Source organism: Pyxicephalus adspersus, chromosome 4 (assembly GCF_032062135.1).
Source record: "Pyxicephalus adspersus chromosome 4, UCB_Pads_2.0, whole genome shotgun sequence".
NCBI lineage: Eukaryota > Metazoa > Chordata > Amphibia > Anura > Pyxicephalidae > Pyxicephalus > Pyxicephalus adspersus.
The window spans coordinates 126179722-126193669 of NC_092861.1; positions in this window are offsets into that span (position 1 = coordinate 126179722).

A 13948-nucleotide genomic window follows, 5' to 3' on the forward strand; every position below is an offset into this window, starting at 1 on the left:
AGACTGTCCTTAGACTAATGGCATATGACCATAGCACGGTCATAAGATTGTAAGTCTTTTTAGGGGACAGTTAGTGACATGACTATAGATTGTAATGCACTGCATATTATGTCAGTACTATATAAATATTGACTATTAATATTATATCATTAAAGCAGAACTAAACCCAATGAATACTCACCTTTCTGTTTCCTTATCCTGATCCTTGGCCATCTTGATTGGCTGGGCCAGGATCACGTAAATTCCTTGTTCAGGTATGTCATTGATTGATTTTGACAGATGAAACTGCAATCAGGCAGGTAAGAATGCCTATTACATTACTGGTCCCTTTCTTCAATAATGACCTGCCTGATAGAACATTTTTAAAAGTGGGACTTTAGTTCTGTTTTAACAGTGGGGCTAAAATATGAAATATTTCTATGTTGGTGTATGACATACATGTATTATAAACAGAATGTATATTAATTACTAAATGCTGTGCAATTTCTGTAACAGTAAGTACGTAAGTAAAATAAGTAAATAATAAAGTAAAAAGTAAAATAAAATAAATGAATGAATTTTCAATTTAAAGAGAACAATAAAATTGAGTTATTAAAGAGGTAATCATGTATAAGATAAAAAAATATTTTTCATGGTGTCACAGTCATGTGTGTAGGGGATGTATTGTAGTTATAGATCAGTCTAGGTGGGCTTGAGGGGCAAAGCATGAAAAGCTAGTCATCAATCCAGGCAGTCACATGTGGTAGGGGGTGTATTCTGCGAATGTTCATTGCCAGTGAGCAGGATCACAAGTCTAGAAATGGGATATTTGACCAGGAGGGGAATTAATGTGCTCGTCACTTAGAAGTACCCATGTGCTTTTATTATTAATAATTATTATTATTAATAATTAGGATTTAAATAGCGCCAACATATTACGCAGCACTGTATTCATGCCACTCTTTGCAAAGATAAAGGGGCAAAAAGAAACTTTTCAGTGAAATACTTCCTTGTTGAGCAACATGAGCCATATTAGAGAGGGGCTGTTATGGCAAGAAAGCAAAAAGACTCCCCTGCTAGAAACAGTCTACCATGATAGCCAGTGACCTCCTAATGAGTAACTACTCTTTTAGAGGTTCCCCAGTGAGGAACAGCTCTGTTAATGAAAGCTCTTAGACTTAGGGATAGCCATGTTAGTGACTGGTTCGTTCAAGACTGCTCTCTTTCAGTGATGGGGTAAAATCTTTTACTGGAATAAAAGATTATCACAATGAGTTTACCTAACCACATGTCATCACACACGCCAGCTATTCTCACCTTTAGTAACCCTAACATCTGTGATGCATATGTTACATGCTATACTTCTGGTGTTCATAGTCAAATGTTATTATTATCATATAGTTAAAGCAAAGGTAAAAACACACTTACCTTTAATCCCGCAGATCATTATATTTATTCATAGGTTTCTTCCATTGGGTCCCGAGTCGTTCCGTTATCCATCTTCGGCTCAGGCGTCGACATCTTCTTCTTCTCTCTTCCAGGTTGTTCAATCTTTTGTAAAAATTCTGAGTTTAAGTCCCCTTTAAATAATGACCATACATCCCAGAATGCTTTACATAGAACATAGTCAAATCCTTACCATAGTTATATGTCCCAAACATAGTCCAGGGGAGAAAACCCACACAGGGAGAATACATAAACTTCTTACAGATAGAATGCTGGCTGACATTCACAGTGCTGTAAGACAATACTAGAAAGTCAGCCACTGAAATGATGAAATGAGTTTATTTTGCTGATGTTTTGCTCAAAATCTGCAATATCTTCAGTGTTTACAAAAAAAAACCTAAACTGCATTGCACCTACCTGAATATATATATACAATTTAAACTAGACTAAACAAGACAATGGACAAATGTATAATATGTATATTAAAGAATAAAGAATCTTGGTTAAATGCTAAGTATATTAAGTTCTAGTAGCTGATAATAAATATATACAAAACAATGAAAGATATGATCTTTTATCATAATAAACTATACTTAAATTTGTGTGAGCCCATCCAGATGTAATTAACCAACATCAATGATAGATGAATATTGACATCTATTTGTATAGGCTCTCTTCTTGCATTAGGTCACTATGCCAGTAAAAATACCTCTATTGCCTCTATTGCACTGTTGGAAGCAGCTTGGGGTCTCCTTTTTATGCAGGGCTACTTTTTAACTCCATCAAACCAGACAAATGAAAGATGGAATCACATTTACTGTACCATAAGGAGAATTTAACTTCTCCAAAAAATCCCTGCATTTCTGGATACCTAAACAAGGGGAAACCTGTTTATAAAAAGTAATCAGAATTAGTAAATTTCGAACCTTGGTTCTGTACCCCCCAACCTTGCTCCCATTGGCTCTGCATTATAGATATACAGCACTGCACTTGCATTGTGGTATGGGGCACAGCCAGAAATTATACATGTACTTTTTTCTTTTGCATTCTATTTAATGTGTGTGAACTTATACACTGCACTAGTGTGAATAGGCCTTCAGTATTTTGTGGTTAGTACTGGCACATAAAGCAAGAGATAATTTTACTAATATTCTGATTCTACAGAGCAAGAATGCTATGTTTCTTTTTAATGTTATTTCTATCACAGACGCACCCGTACTTGAAGCAGAAGTCCTAATCCCCAACATAGGTCAAACGGAGATGTAAGGTGGTTTGTGGATAACCATGCTGTCAGCAGCATTAGTTTGAAACCACTATTTCAGCACTAACACTAGATCTAATGCAACTTTAGCCAAGATATTCTATATGGAAAGACATTTTCTACCACGTAAAATAAACATATATACCTCCTAGAACCAAAGTGTTTTTATTAGATGTATAAGCAGTAAATATCTTACTTTTGTTGCTTTTAATCACTTTCTATATGGTAGTAAAACATATTTATATTTTTCTAGGATTGTCTATTTTTGTGCTTCATGCCTACATGTACATTTAGACCCAAGATCCAGTATGTCAATCATTAAAATGGAAAATACAAAAATACAAAAAAAATAAAAAATTATATCAGGAGAAAAGGAATATCAGGGGAAATCGCATTACTTATATAAAAAAAAACACCACATTTTCAACATTAAATAAAAAGGAGGCTATCCCTTTTAAATAATGGAAATATGGGAGGAAAAATGGAGGGGAAACACACAGACTCCTGGGATACTTGCGTCACATATCCCAGGAGGCTGTGGGCTGCTCATCCTGCACGTGCGGAGAAGCATGGTTGGCTCAGTGGTTAGCAGTCTGGCCTTTGCAGCACTAGGTCAGAGGTTCAAACCCCAGCCCGGACACTATCTGCATCGAGTTTGCAGGTTCTGTCTGCGTGGGTTTCCTCCGTATCCTAAAAAAACATGCACATAGGTTAATCAGCTTCCTCTCAAAAAATTGTTCTTAGACTGGTAATGACATATGACTATGGACATTAGATTGTGAGCCCCTTTGATTATGAACTTTGCAAAGTGCTGCAAAATATTTAGAGCTATATACTGACTAATAATAATAATATCCAAGATTGGATGTGTGTCATTAGTGGCTTTCCAAGAAATAAAAAAAAGTGCTCAATCTCATGCCCCCCTCAATCTCAAGACATGTCCCCTGATCTCGTACGTGTGCAGTACAAGATCAGGTGATGTGAGAAGATCCCGGAAGAGAAAAGAAAGAAGATGCCCATGTCCACAATTCTGACACTACCAGAAATGAGAGAGAAGCCAGTTTGTGAAGTGATCAAGGGCTTTTCACCAATAAAGATAAGTGGTATTTTTTCTGCTTTGCTTAAATCCTTATGGATGTAATTCTAATAATTATGTTGTGTCAAGAAAATCTGTGTCTTTGTCCATTTCATTTTTTTTTTTAATTTAGTTTGGTGCATGTATTTTGACACTTAATTGCAGACAAACAGTCAAATACAATCATACATGGTAAAATGCATATATTGGGTCTACTTGACAAATAATTTGCAATTATGTTGAGCTACTGATCATACAACACTATGACATACCATGTCTGAAATAAATCACCATACTCACTAACAGCTTTACCCTATTTACAAACATTCATTTCCAAAATTGAACATTACCTTTCAGAAATGAAAATCTACCTTTCTGGGTGAACATCCTTTTTCCTTTAGTAATATAACACCACTGTCCCCATTCAGAATTCACCATGGGGCTGTGGGAAGGAATAAAGTTTATGATTTAGCCCAGAAGGGCTTATACAAAAGTGAAACATTAGAAATGCATGTAGCTGGCATTTAAACAAGTTTTTAAACATATCCTCTAATGAGGGCAAACTTGCTATGCTCATGAATACATACACAGATAGACACTCCTGAGAATTGTGTTCTCAGAGCCTAGTAAAAATGAAGAATAAACACTAGATGTATGTTTTCATTCTTTAAATAAGCTGTGCTTGTACTGTCGGTCAACTAGTTTTAAGTTCTTTCCATAACTTTGAAATTGATCAGACAATGAAGATGTCTGGGTATAAAGCAAGACAAAATATTGTAGATATAATATCATTATCATTACGTCAGATGTATGCATGGTGCCCAAACAAAAAAGACTTAGTGGGTAACCTAATAGTGTTGAATCTTATAGAAAAATTGGAATCTTTCAGCATGGCCAAATTAGTAAATGGGATATGATGAATTAAAGGATGCTTACTAACAATGCAGGAATTTTGTTCAAAAGAAACATTTGGGCACTTTCACTGGGAAAGAGGTTAAGAGGTTGTCAATGCTTTCTCGAGGGGCTCCATCTGACAGTGAACATGTGTTTCCTCCCTTTAATCGGCTTGCCAGTAGCCAGAAAGCTGCTTGTTTTCTGCCGAGGTTGTCAAAAATAATTTCAGTCTGGAGACGATGAATGATAAAAGAGATTTTCAAACACAGTTTTGCACTGTAGTGTTCGCAGTCCGAAGAAGATAGGTTGTAATACAACCCCAGTGCTGAGGCTCCTGTTCATGTTGCAGAAATACAGCATCACCTTGTACAACCTGCTTGATTACTTAGAAATGTGAATCTGCAGGGAAAAAAGGAAATTTAAAGGGAAAAAAGCTTTAAAAATGCAAATGTAGAAAAATGAATGTTTCATTATATACGACATAAAGATTTTAGAGAGAAAGAAAGGACGAAAAATACTACCTTGCACGATTGTTGAAACAACCAGTGTTAATGGACCCATCATTCAGTGATTTAAGATCAAGAAGACAGAGTTAGTTAGTGCATTTGCATTATGATTACACAATGATGCTCAGTGGATGGAGTTAAATATAACTCTGCTCATGTTTTAGCTAAAAGATAGATCAAATTTTATGAAGAAATGTTTTTTATATTTTCAAGGGGAAATATGAATCCATTACTAAATTAAATTTGTGGATAAACATTGACCCACTTAAAGGAAGGGTCTATTGCTGCTTTTTCCTGCCATGTCTAAAGGCTACTCTTCTGGAAATACCCCTCTATACTGTCCATCAAAATTTTGATGCAAAACACTAAGCACAGAGGACTCAAGGAGGAATATTCCCAAAAATCACTTAAAAACAACTCACAGAAGTTTTATACTAAATGGGCTTGCTGGATTATTTTCAGTGAATCAAATGAATATTTCACATTGCCTTGTCACATCCATACAGATGCCTAGCTTTGTTCTAGGTAGTTGCTCGCTGTGAGCCTCAGTTGATAACAAAATAGGGGTGTGTCAGCCGTTGATTGTGTTTAGTGCAGTCCTGCTATCCGTCTTTGTCCTAGCGCGGAGGAAGCACCGAGCGCCACCATCTTCAGCCGTCTTCTTCCTTCTTCAAGCTATGTCACCGGATCTCACACTGAGCTGGGGCGAGACCAGGTGATGTAGTTTGCTGTAAAAGGTGAAAAAAGGGTTGTCTACTCTTCTATGTAAAATAAAAATATTGGTGAATGGTCAACTTTAAAGGGCCTGTGTGAGGAATGGTATGAAAAAACTTAATTGGCATTGTGCATTCAACAAAAATTTTAAGTGCATCTCTTAAAATTATTTTACTTTTGCAAAATAGGAGGCAGGGTTTAAACTCCTGTCAGGTTTTATTGCTAATCTGGGCTCTGAGAGATTTACCACCAGTTCTTCCACTTCCTACTGCCACCATTTTACTAACATAAGCAGAAATAAAAAATGTTTTCCCAGTAGAGTATCTGCAGCTTCAATAGTATGATATTTGTAAACATATGAGAAGCGCTGCCTTCCAAAATGTCCTTTTAGGATGAATGTTGCCACGCCGTACCTTTCCTTTTAATCTCCACCACTGTATTTCCCATCACACTGACCCATTTCTCATGTCTCAGATCAGAATCAACATTATTTTTTGACCCTGGCCAATATTATGCCAAAAAAATTTACAGCAATGCTACATGTCTATCAGTTGTTTTCTGAGACCTGTGTTTTTGTAATGCCCTACCACCTCTACCGCCACCTACACGACCATTATTGCCACCAGCACTACCACCACTGGCTCCACTGCCACCAGCATTACCACTACTTAACAGCAGAAGCAGGTGCACAACCAAGACAGTGAATACCAATTGTGCTGCTATCAATGCTCTCTACCTCTGCATCTCTGCTACTCTTGTAGCTCCTCCTGATTTAATAAATGTTTTGCGTCATTACACATCTTCTCTACTTCATCAGCACTTTCTATTAGCTTTAATCTTTGTCCCTGTATGGCGTCTTGGATAGCTGTACACCACTAACTACAACACTAACTGTTCTTAATAGGTAATTACTAAATTTTCTTTAAAAAATGCATCGATCTATCACTTAATGTTGGCAAATCCTATCTGTAAATGTGTTTATGGAATATAGGGAAAGTGACATTAACTCTTTTTTAAATGTTAGAAAATTTCCCTAATGCATGACTCCTGACAGTGATAAGTGACTGCGATACACACGAAAATCTTTACCTGGTGAGGCACCTCTTAATGTACGGACACTATGGTGTACACTATGTTAAGCTTATCTTGCTTTTGAACCCATTGCATCATTTTTAATAAAAAGGTCACATTTACAAGCATATGCACTCATCAGCCACTTTAATAGGTATACCTTCCTAGTACTGGGTTGGATCCTTTTTTACATTCAGAGTTGCTATAATACTTCATGGCAAAAATTCAACAAAGTTCTGTAATTGTTCCTCAGGGATTTTGGTTCATAGTGACATAATAGCCATGATTTGAATCTCCCGTTCTGACACATCTCGAAGGTGCTCTGTTGGATTGGGGTCTGGTGACTGACTATGTAAATCATTTGAGGACAGTGAACTCATTGCATATACAGTTTGAGATGATTAGAATTATGAGTTATCCTGCTGGAAATAATTATCAGAACATGCCTTTTTATCAGCTTAGACCAGTCTGGCCATTCTTCTCTGACCTTTGACATCAACAACACATTTTCTGCTCACTAAATATTTTCTCTTTTTTCAGACCATTTAGTGTAAATCCTGGTTGTGCTTGAAAATCCCAGCAGATCAACAGTTTCTGAAATATCATGACTTGGTTTTGTCCATAATCTAGGAGAAAAATTTCCATGATCTTAAAGTGTGTTTCTCAACCTTTGTTTTAACAAGGAGAACCCTTAAAAAAACTTTCAGGTCTGCAGGGAACCCCTGCTATAACTCCTATAACCACAGCTCACCGTACATTAGTGTTGTGATCAATAGAAAGAATGCCTCTTACGTTGCTAGCCAGTGAGAAGAATCCCACCATTACAGATAGCCAAAAATAATATAGGTGTCAGTGGTACCTGACCTGAGTGTAACAAGGAAACAAGGAAACCCTAGCAACCTTTGGGGAAATTCTGGGTTTTTTTTACGGAACCCTGGATGAGAAACACTGATTTAGAAGCTAAGTAGAGGTAGAGAAGAAGGCCAATGAAGGAAATGGATACAATGGAAGTAATATTAATTTTAAAAAACTACCAGTTTCTGATGGCAGCTTTTTATATTCTCCCTTCGATGTTTTACTTAAATATAGTAATTTAAACCCAAGCAATTTAAACTGGAAATACAAGGGGACCTTTTGTTAAAAATAAAACTATTTTTAAGTTCTACTACAATAAAACTTAATAAAAATATAGTTTTTCCAAAATATCAATGAGGCTTGGCCTTGTATACCACTAAACCAGAGATTTGTTAGTCACCCTATTTTACCATTTTTTGATCATGATTTTAAAAATTAGGAAAGCCCATGGATGGCAAAAATAACACTTTTACACAAAAGGGCAGCATTCTGCTTTCTGTGCTTGGAAATCAAGATTCAGAATCAGGGACTTCAATATTTTGTAGCTTTAAGTACAATTGATTGTTTTGGTTTATTAACCTGGCTCTGTCTATATATCCTTTGCAAGGCCTTTATTGATAGGGCGCTCACAGACCTGCACATCTCAGCTTTATCTTGTCTTAATGCCTCACTTGGGCTTTCACGTCCCAGCAGTCATGAAGATGAAAGTTGAGGTTGGATCATTTTTATGGCATATAAAAAGTGGCTATCTTTATACTTACAATGCATAAATCCACCGTTACCGCCTACTTTAATTGTGTTAAACTAAATTAATAAAACTAATAGCATGAAACACAAAACATTTTGGATATCAAGCAATATAATCAATTAATGTTTATCTCATTTTGCTGCTAGCTTAGGGGAATCTGTTGTAAAAATATTACACTATTAAAATGTAATTACAGCCCTAAGTAGAGCAGTGATGTTTTCTCTTTTATGGTGGTGCAATGTTGCTTACAATTCTAACTTCTATATTGTCTTCATGATGCCTTTCATGTTAAGCTGTGTCATCGCAGAGTTATCCCTTATTTGCCACCAAACAACAATAAATTATTTTTTAGATATAAGAAATAAGGAATGATCTATGGTGCAGTGCTTAGACTATGCCCCTGGTCAGCTAAGGTCCAAAAATGTTAAGCAACAGATTATCTAGTCCTCTTTCCATGAAGGTATGGGCTTGTGGAAGATAAATAGCCAGTGTGTGTTGAAGCTTTTAAAGTCAGACAAGATTTACTTTGATTTTTTTTTAATTTTTGGTAATTGTACACGTAGCCCATGACAGTGGCTTCCCATGCATTTTGTTTGACAACAGCTTATTTTTTAGCCCTACCAATGCCCACAATTAAAATGCAAGATTCTCTCATGGACTTCGATGGAGTTTGCAAACCAAACCCAGGAAGTTTTGCTAATCTCTAAAGTTTACAGACATTTTTATTAGAAATGGTGTGGTGTTGATTTACTATAAAGTTTAGGTTGGTCAGTTAGCAATTAAATTATTAGCTTTAAAGGGAATTTTCACTTGGATGAGTAAATGTGTTATAAATTCACTCTACAAACAATACCCAACTATGTGCAAGGAAATGTATTACACCATTACATGATTGAAGCTGGCAAAGCTTCACCTCATTTATTTAGCTAAGTACAATTCACATGATAACTTATATTGCTAAGTGAACACCCTATTCCTTTAGTATATCAACCTTAATAGAGGGAGCAGTACACATAGCATCAGAGTCTACTTGTACCTTTTTGTCTCTAGCAAATCTAATTGCCTGCTTTAGGTTATTATATATCACATTAAGCATACTGCTTACTTTTTTAATTAAATTTGGCTTTTATTATCTAATATGTCAGGCTGCATAATCTTTTCATGTACTAAATCATCAACCAAACCACATCATATGTTCCTAAATGTAACAATATTTCTATAATAAAAATGTGAGCCCAAATACCCATAAAATTATTTATATTACACTTGGGAACAATTTTGAACAAATTTTTTGTTGACCTAAATTTTTAAGCTTATTTACACTAAAATAGGTATGCTGATTCTGAAAGTGCAGCTAGTTTTCTTCAATCACATCAGGGTTTTTCACTACTGCTTATATTAATGCGATTACTGTAGCGTGGATTTGTATAGCTATTCATTTACACGCAAGACAGTGTGGTCAGGAAATAGGAATGAAGGTATCGTACTTTCGAACCAGAGAAATTGTATTTCTGCAGTACTTTAGAACTGACAGTGGCTTTGTGTATTGCCATAACATACCTGGTTTAATGGAGGAATTGTGAATTTCAATCTATAAGTCAACTGAATGGCGAATATTCATCGATAGCTCAGAGTGAAGCTTAAAGTTTGTCCTCCTTCACATTGGCATTATATTTGGGTCAGTCCATATTGGCCATTCAGTTTCTCTTTGTTAAGAATATGCAGACATAAAGGGACTCATTGAGTTGTTGCAATATCACCAACACAATTGGGTCATCTGTGTTGACCTTAAAACGGTATGTTTCCTTCTTGGTCAGCAACGCGGATACACCAAGTATCCCTGTTATCTGTGCATGTGGGACAGCAGAGCTTGCGGGAGGCATTGGGTGGAAAGGAACTGTGTCAGAGTGATTAGAAGGGGATACATTGACACAGAGTGATTTTTTAGTATTTTGTTCAGAATCTTTTTTTTCTAGGTTTTTCTCCTTTAAAATTGGGTGCGTCTTATAGGCCGGAGCGTCTTATAGTCCGAAAAATACGGTACCTCATTTTGGCATTTCCTAGCCTGTCATTTGAAAAAATAAAGGCCTGTGTGTTTGATGGTACACAGATTCGGCAGCTCATCAAAGATAAACATTTCATCAGGACAATGTCAGAAGTCAAAAAGAATGCTTGGGTATCATTCAAAGCCATTGTCAAGGACATTCTTGGAAACACGCAAGCAAATAATTACACAGAAATTGTCCAGAAACTCTTGGAGAACTATAAAATGCTTGGTTGCAATATGAGCATCAAGGTGCATTTTCTGCATAGCCCTCTTTCCAACTTCCCGGAAAACAGTGGTGCAGTCAGTGATGAGCAAGGTGAACAATTCCACCAAGATTTGCAGGTCATGGAAGGACAGTATCAGGGTAGATGGGATGTACATATGATGGCTGATAGTTGGAGCATCCGGCGGGATTGTCCTAACACTGAACACTCCAGGAAAAGCTATAAGCTTAATTTTTTACCTTAACCGCTTACCTGATTAATTTTCAAATTTTTACTGTAAAAAAAATGTTATAAAGTAACAATAAATCTTTTGTGTGAACAAAAGAATTTTAAATAAACAGTACATTCAGGTTAATATTTTATTTTTTCATTGTATGTAAAATTTGTATGTTTTTTGACAAAAATGGAGGGTACCCTGTATCCCAAAAACTGGATGTGATAGGAAAAAACTGGGTTCATCTCTCGATTCACCACCTAAAAATTAGTAAAAAACGAGTGTAAGATCTAACTCAACAAAAAATGCGTTCCCCAGTGTTATTATTATTTTTATTAAAGAGTATTTATATAGTACAAACATATTAAACAGAACTATACATTTAATCGGGGTTGCAAATGACAGACAGATACAGACAGCGACATGGGAGAAGGAGAGGACCCTGCTTAGAAGAACTTACAATCCAAGAGGTTGGGGAAGTATCACACAATAGGAAGGGGGATATGTAATGGAGGGTAGGTAGGGAGGGTTTTAGGAGACAGAAGAATACGGGATCACCCAGCCTCACTGATAAAAGTTTATCTTCTACAGCCTTGGACAGCTTTAATAAATCAGCCCCAGAGTCTCACTGAATTACTAAAAGACCCTAATTTAAAAATTGTGTGAAATATTCACTTTAATTATCTAATCATGTAAAAGAAAATCTGTTCACATCAAATACCCAATCACTTTCAAATTCTTCCATCTTAATTGATAATTACAGTTAATATTCGCACAATTACTAGGTAACATATTTAGAATCATGGATGTGCATATGATATTTAGTAGATAATAGTTATATTCAATCAGATTGGTTCTTGTAATGCTGAAGACTTTTCAGCTTTCAAAGCTGCTTTGCGAGTTCTACCAATGTAGCAAAATACTCTGGAATTTTTTTCCACCTTAATTTCCACCCAACCTCACTAGTCTGCACCTAGCTACAAAAACTACAAAAAAGTGTGGGCATTTTTAAAACAATAGTATGGAAATATTGTGTGCTGTATTTGGTATAAATTGCACAAAGTGAATGAAAAATTCTGTTTGCAAAAAAAACGCAAAATGTGTAGATTATTTAAAGTTAACTTGTTCACTTGGATGTATACTTCTGTCTGATTTGTTTGGAATTATACAATTCTGGTATGTAGGTAATTGTAATTCACAAATTCTTCATAGATTGGACTGACCAGCATAAAACATTTGGGGAAAATGTAAACATCTCCAGTTTCCCGATTTACATAATATTTGATTCGATTGACTCATCGCTGTATATAATAGGAATTCATACAAAACATGTTAAGTAAAGGCAATTAGGTTTGGGTTACATTAGTCATTGGATACTATTGGAAGTACTTTCCAGAATTTTTTTTTTCCACAAATTATTGCACAGACATACACAATAGTTTGCCTATTGCCAGGTCGTATCAGTTAAAAAAATATTATTGGTCAAAATGATGCACCAACCAATTGCTCTTATTTGGGGTTCACTTGAACATTTACATCTGTCTTATCTGTTTGGAATTATACAATTCTGGTATGTTGGCAATTGTAACCCATGAATTCTCCATTGATTGGATGGACCAGCATAAAAATAAAAAAGCAAACTTAAACATCTTCAATTTGATTTGATTGACTCGTCACTGTATATAATAAGCAATTATTAAAATTTGGGTTGAATTAGTCGTTGGATACTATTGTAAGTACAAAAACTCTTTGCTGCACAAACATGCACAATAGATTGCCTACTGCCAGGCTGTGTCAGTGAAAAAAAAATGTTATTGGCCCCAAATAATACACAAAACCAATTGATCCATGGTCCAGTGTATTTCCTTGGTTCCATAGAATGGGGATCTGCACCCAGTATAAGCAAAATAATCCAGGCCAAACCATCAAAATCTATAGAATACTGTTGTTGTTATAGCATTTTGTGTCTCAGAAATGCTTGGAAGACAACGGACATAGTAGATCTAAATCCTATCACTATAGCCTGAAGGGTTTGAAAAAGGAAAAGATTTCAGTCTGGCCTAACTTGATATCAATTCCACACAGAGATCAAATCTACATAGATACCTGACCTCTGGGTGCAATGACCTGTGGGAGCTGCCAGCATGTCTGTAATAGATATCACTAGGAAAATACAAATTCTATGGATCATTTTCTGCTTATTTAAGAATGTCAGGACTTGTAGGATGTGTGGGGTGTGCTGGACATGCTGTGAAGGTTACAGGTCTTATACACAAATCTATTGGTGCAAAACTGGATAATTAGTTTTGACTTTATTTGTTTTTCTAACAAGGTGGTTCTGAGGAGGTGGGTCAGGTCGGAAGGGTATTTTTTCTTTCCTTTTCTGAAACATGTTTTTGGTAAATACTAATCACATTAAAACACACTCTTCATGTGGTCTGACCATGCAAAGAATTGTAGCGTATATAGTGGCAGCAATGTATAGTTAACCTTTAGAAGATTGCTTTAGTTACTTATGATGCTATTTTGACTACGGTGTTAATTTAGCAGACAATCGTAACATAATAAAAAATTAAAATAAAAAAAAATGCTCCCTAAATATGTAGGGTCACCTGTACTTAAAGTAATCAAGTAACTGGTCAACTTTTAACTTTTTAATTTGGCAGCACAGTTGGCTCAGTACCTGTTGGCACTCTCACCTTTGCAAGGCTAGGGTCCCAGGTTCGAAATTCAGCCAGGACACTCTCTGGGAGTTTATATGTTTGCCCATATTTGCATAAGTTTCCTCTGGGCACTCCAGGTTTTACTCAAAAATATGCAATTAGGTTATTTATTCTTGGGCTATGTAAATGACTATGGTTAGGACTATATATTGTGAGCCCCTTTGAGGGACAGTTAGTGACCTGACTATGGA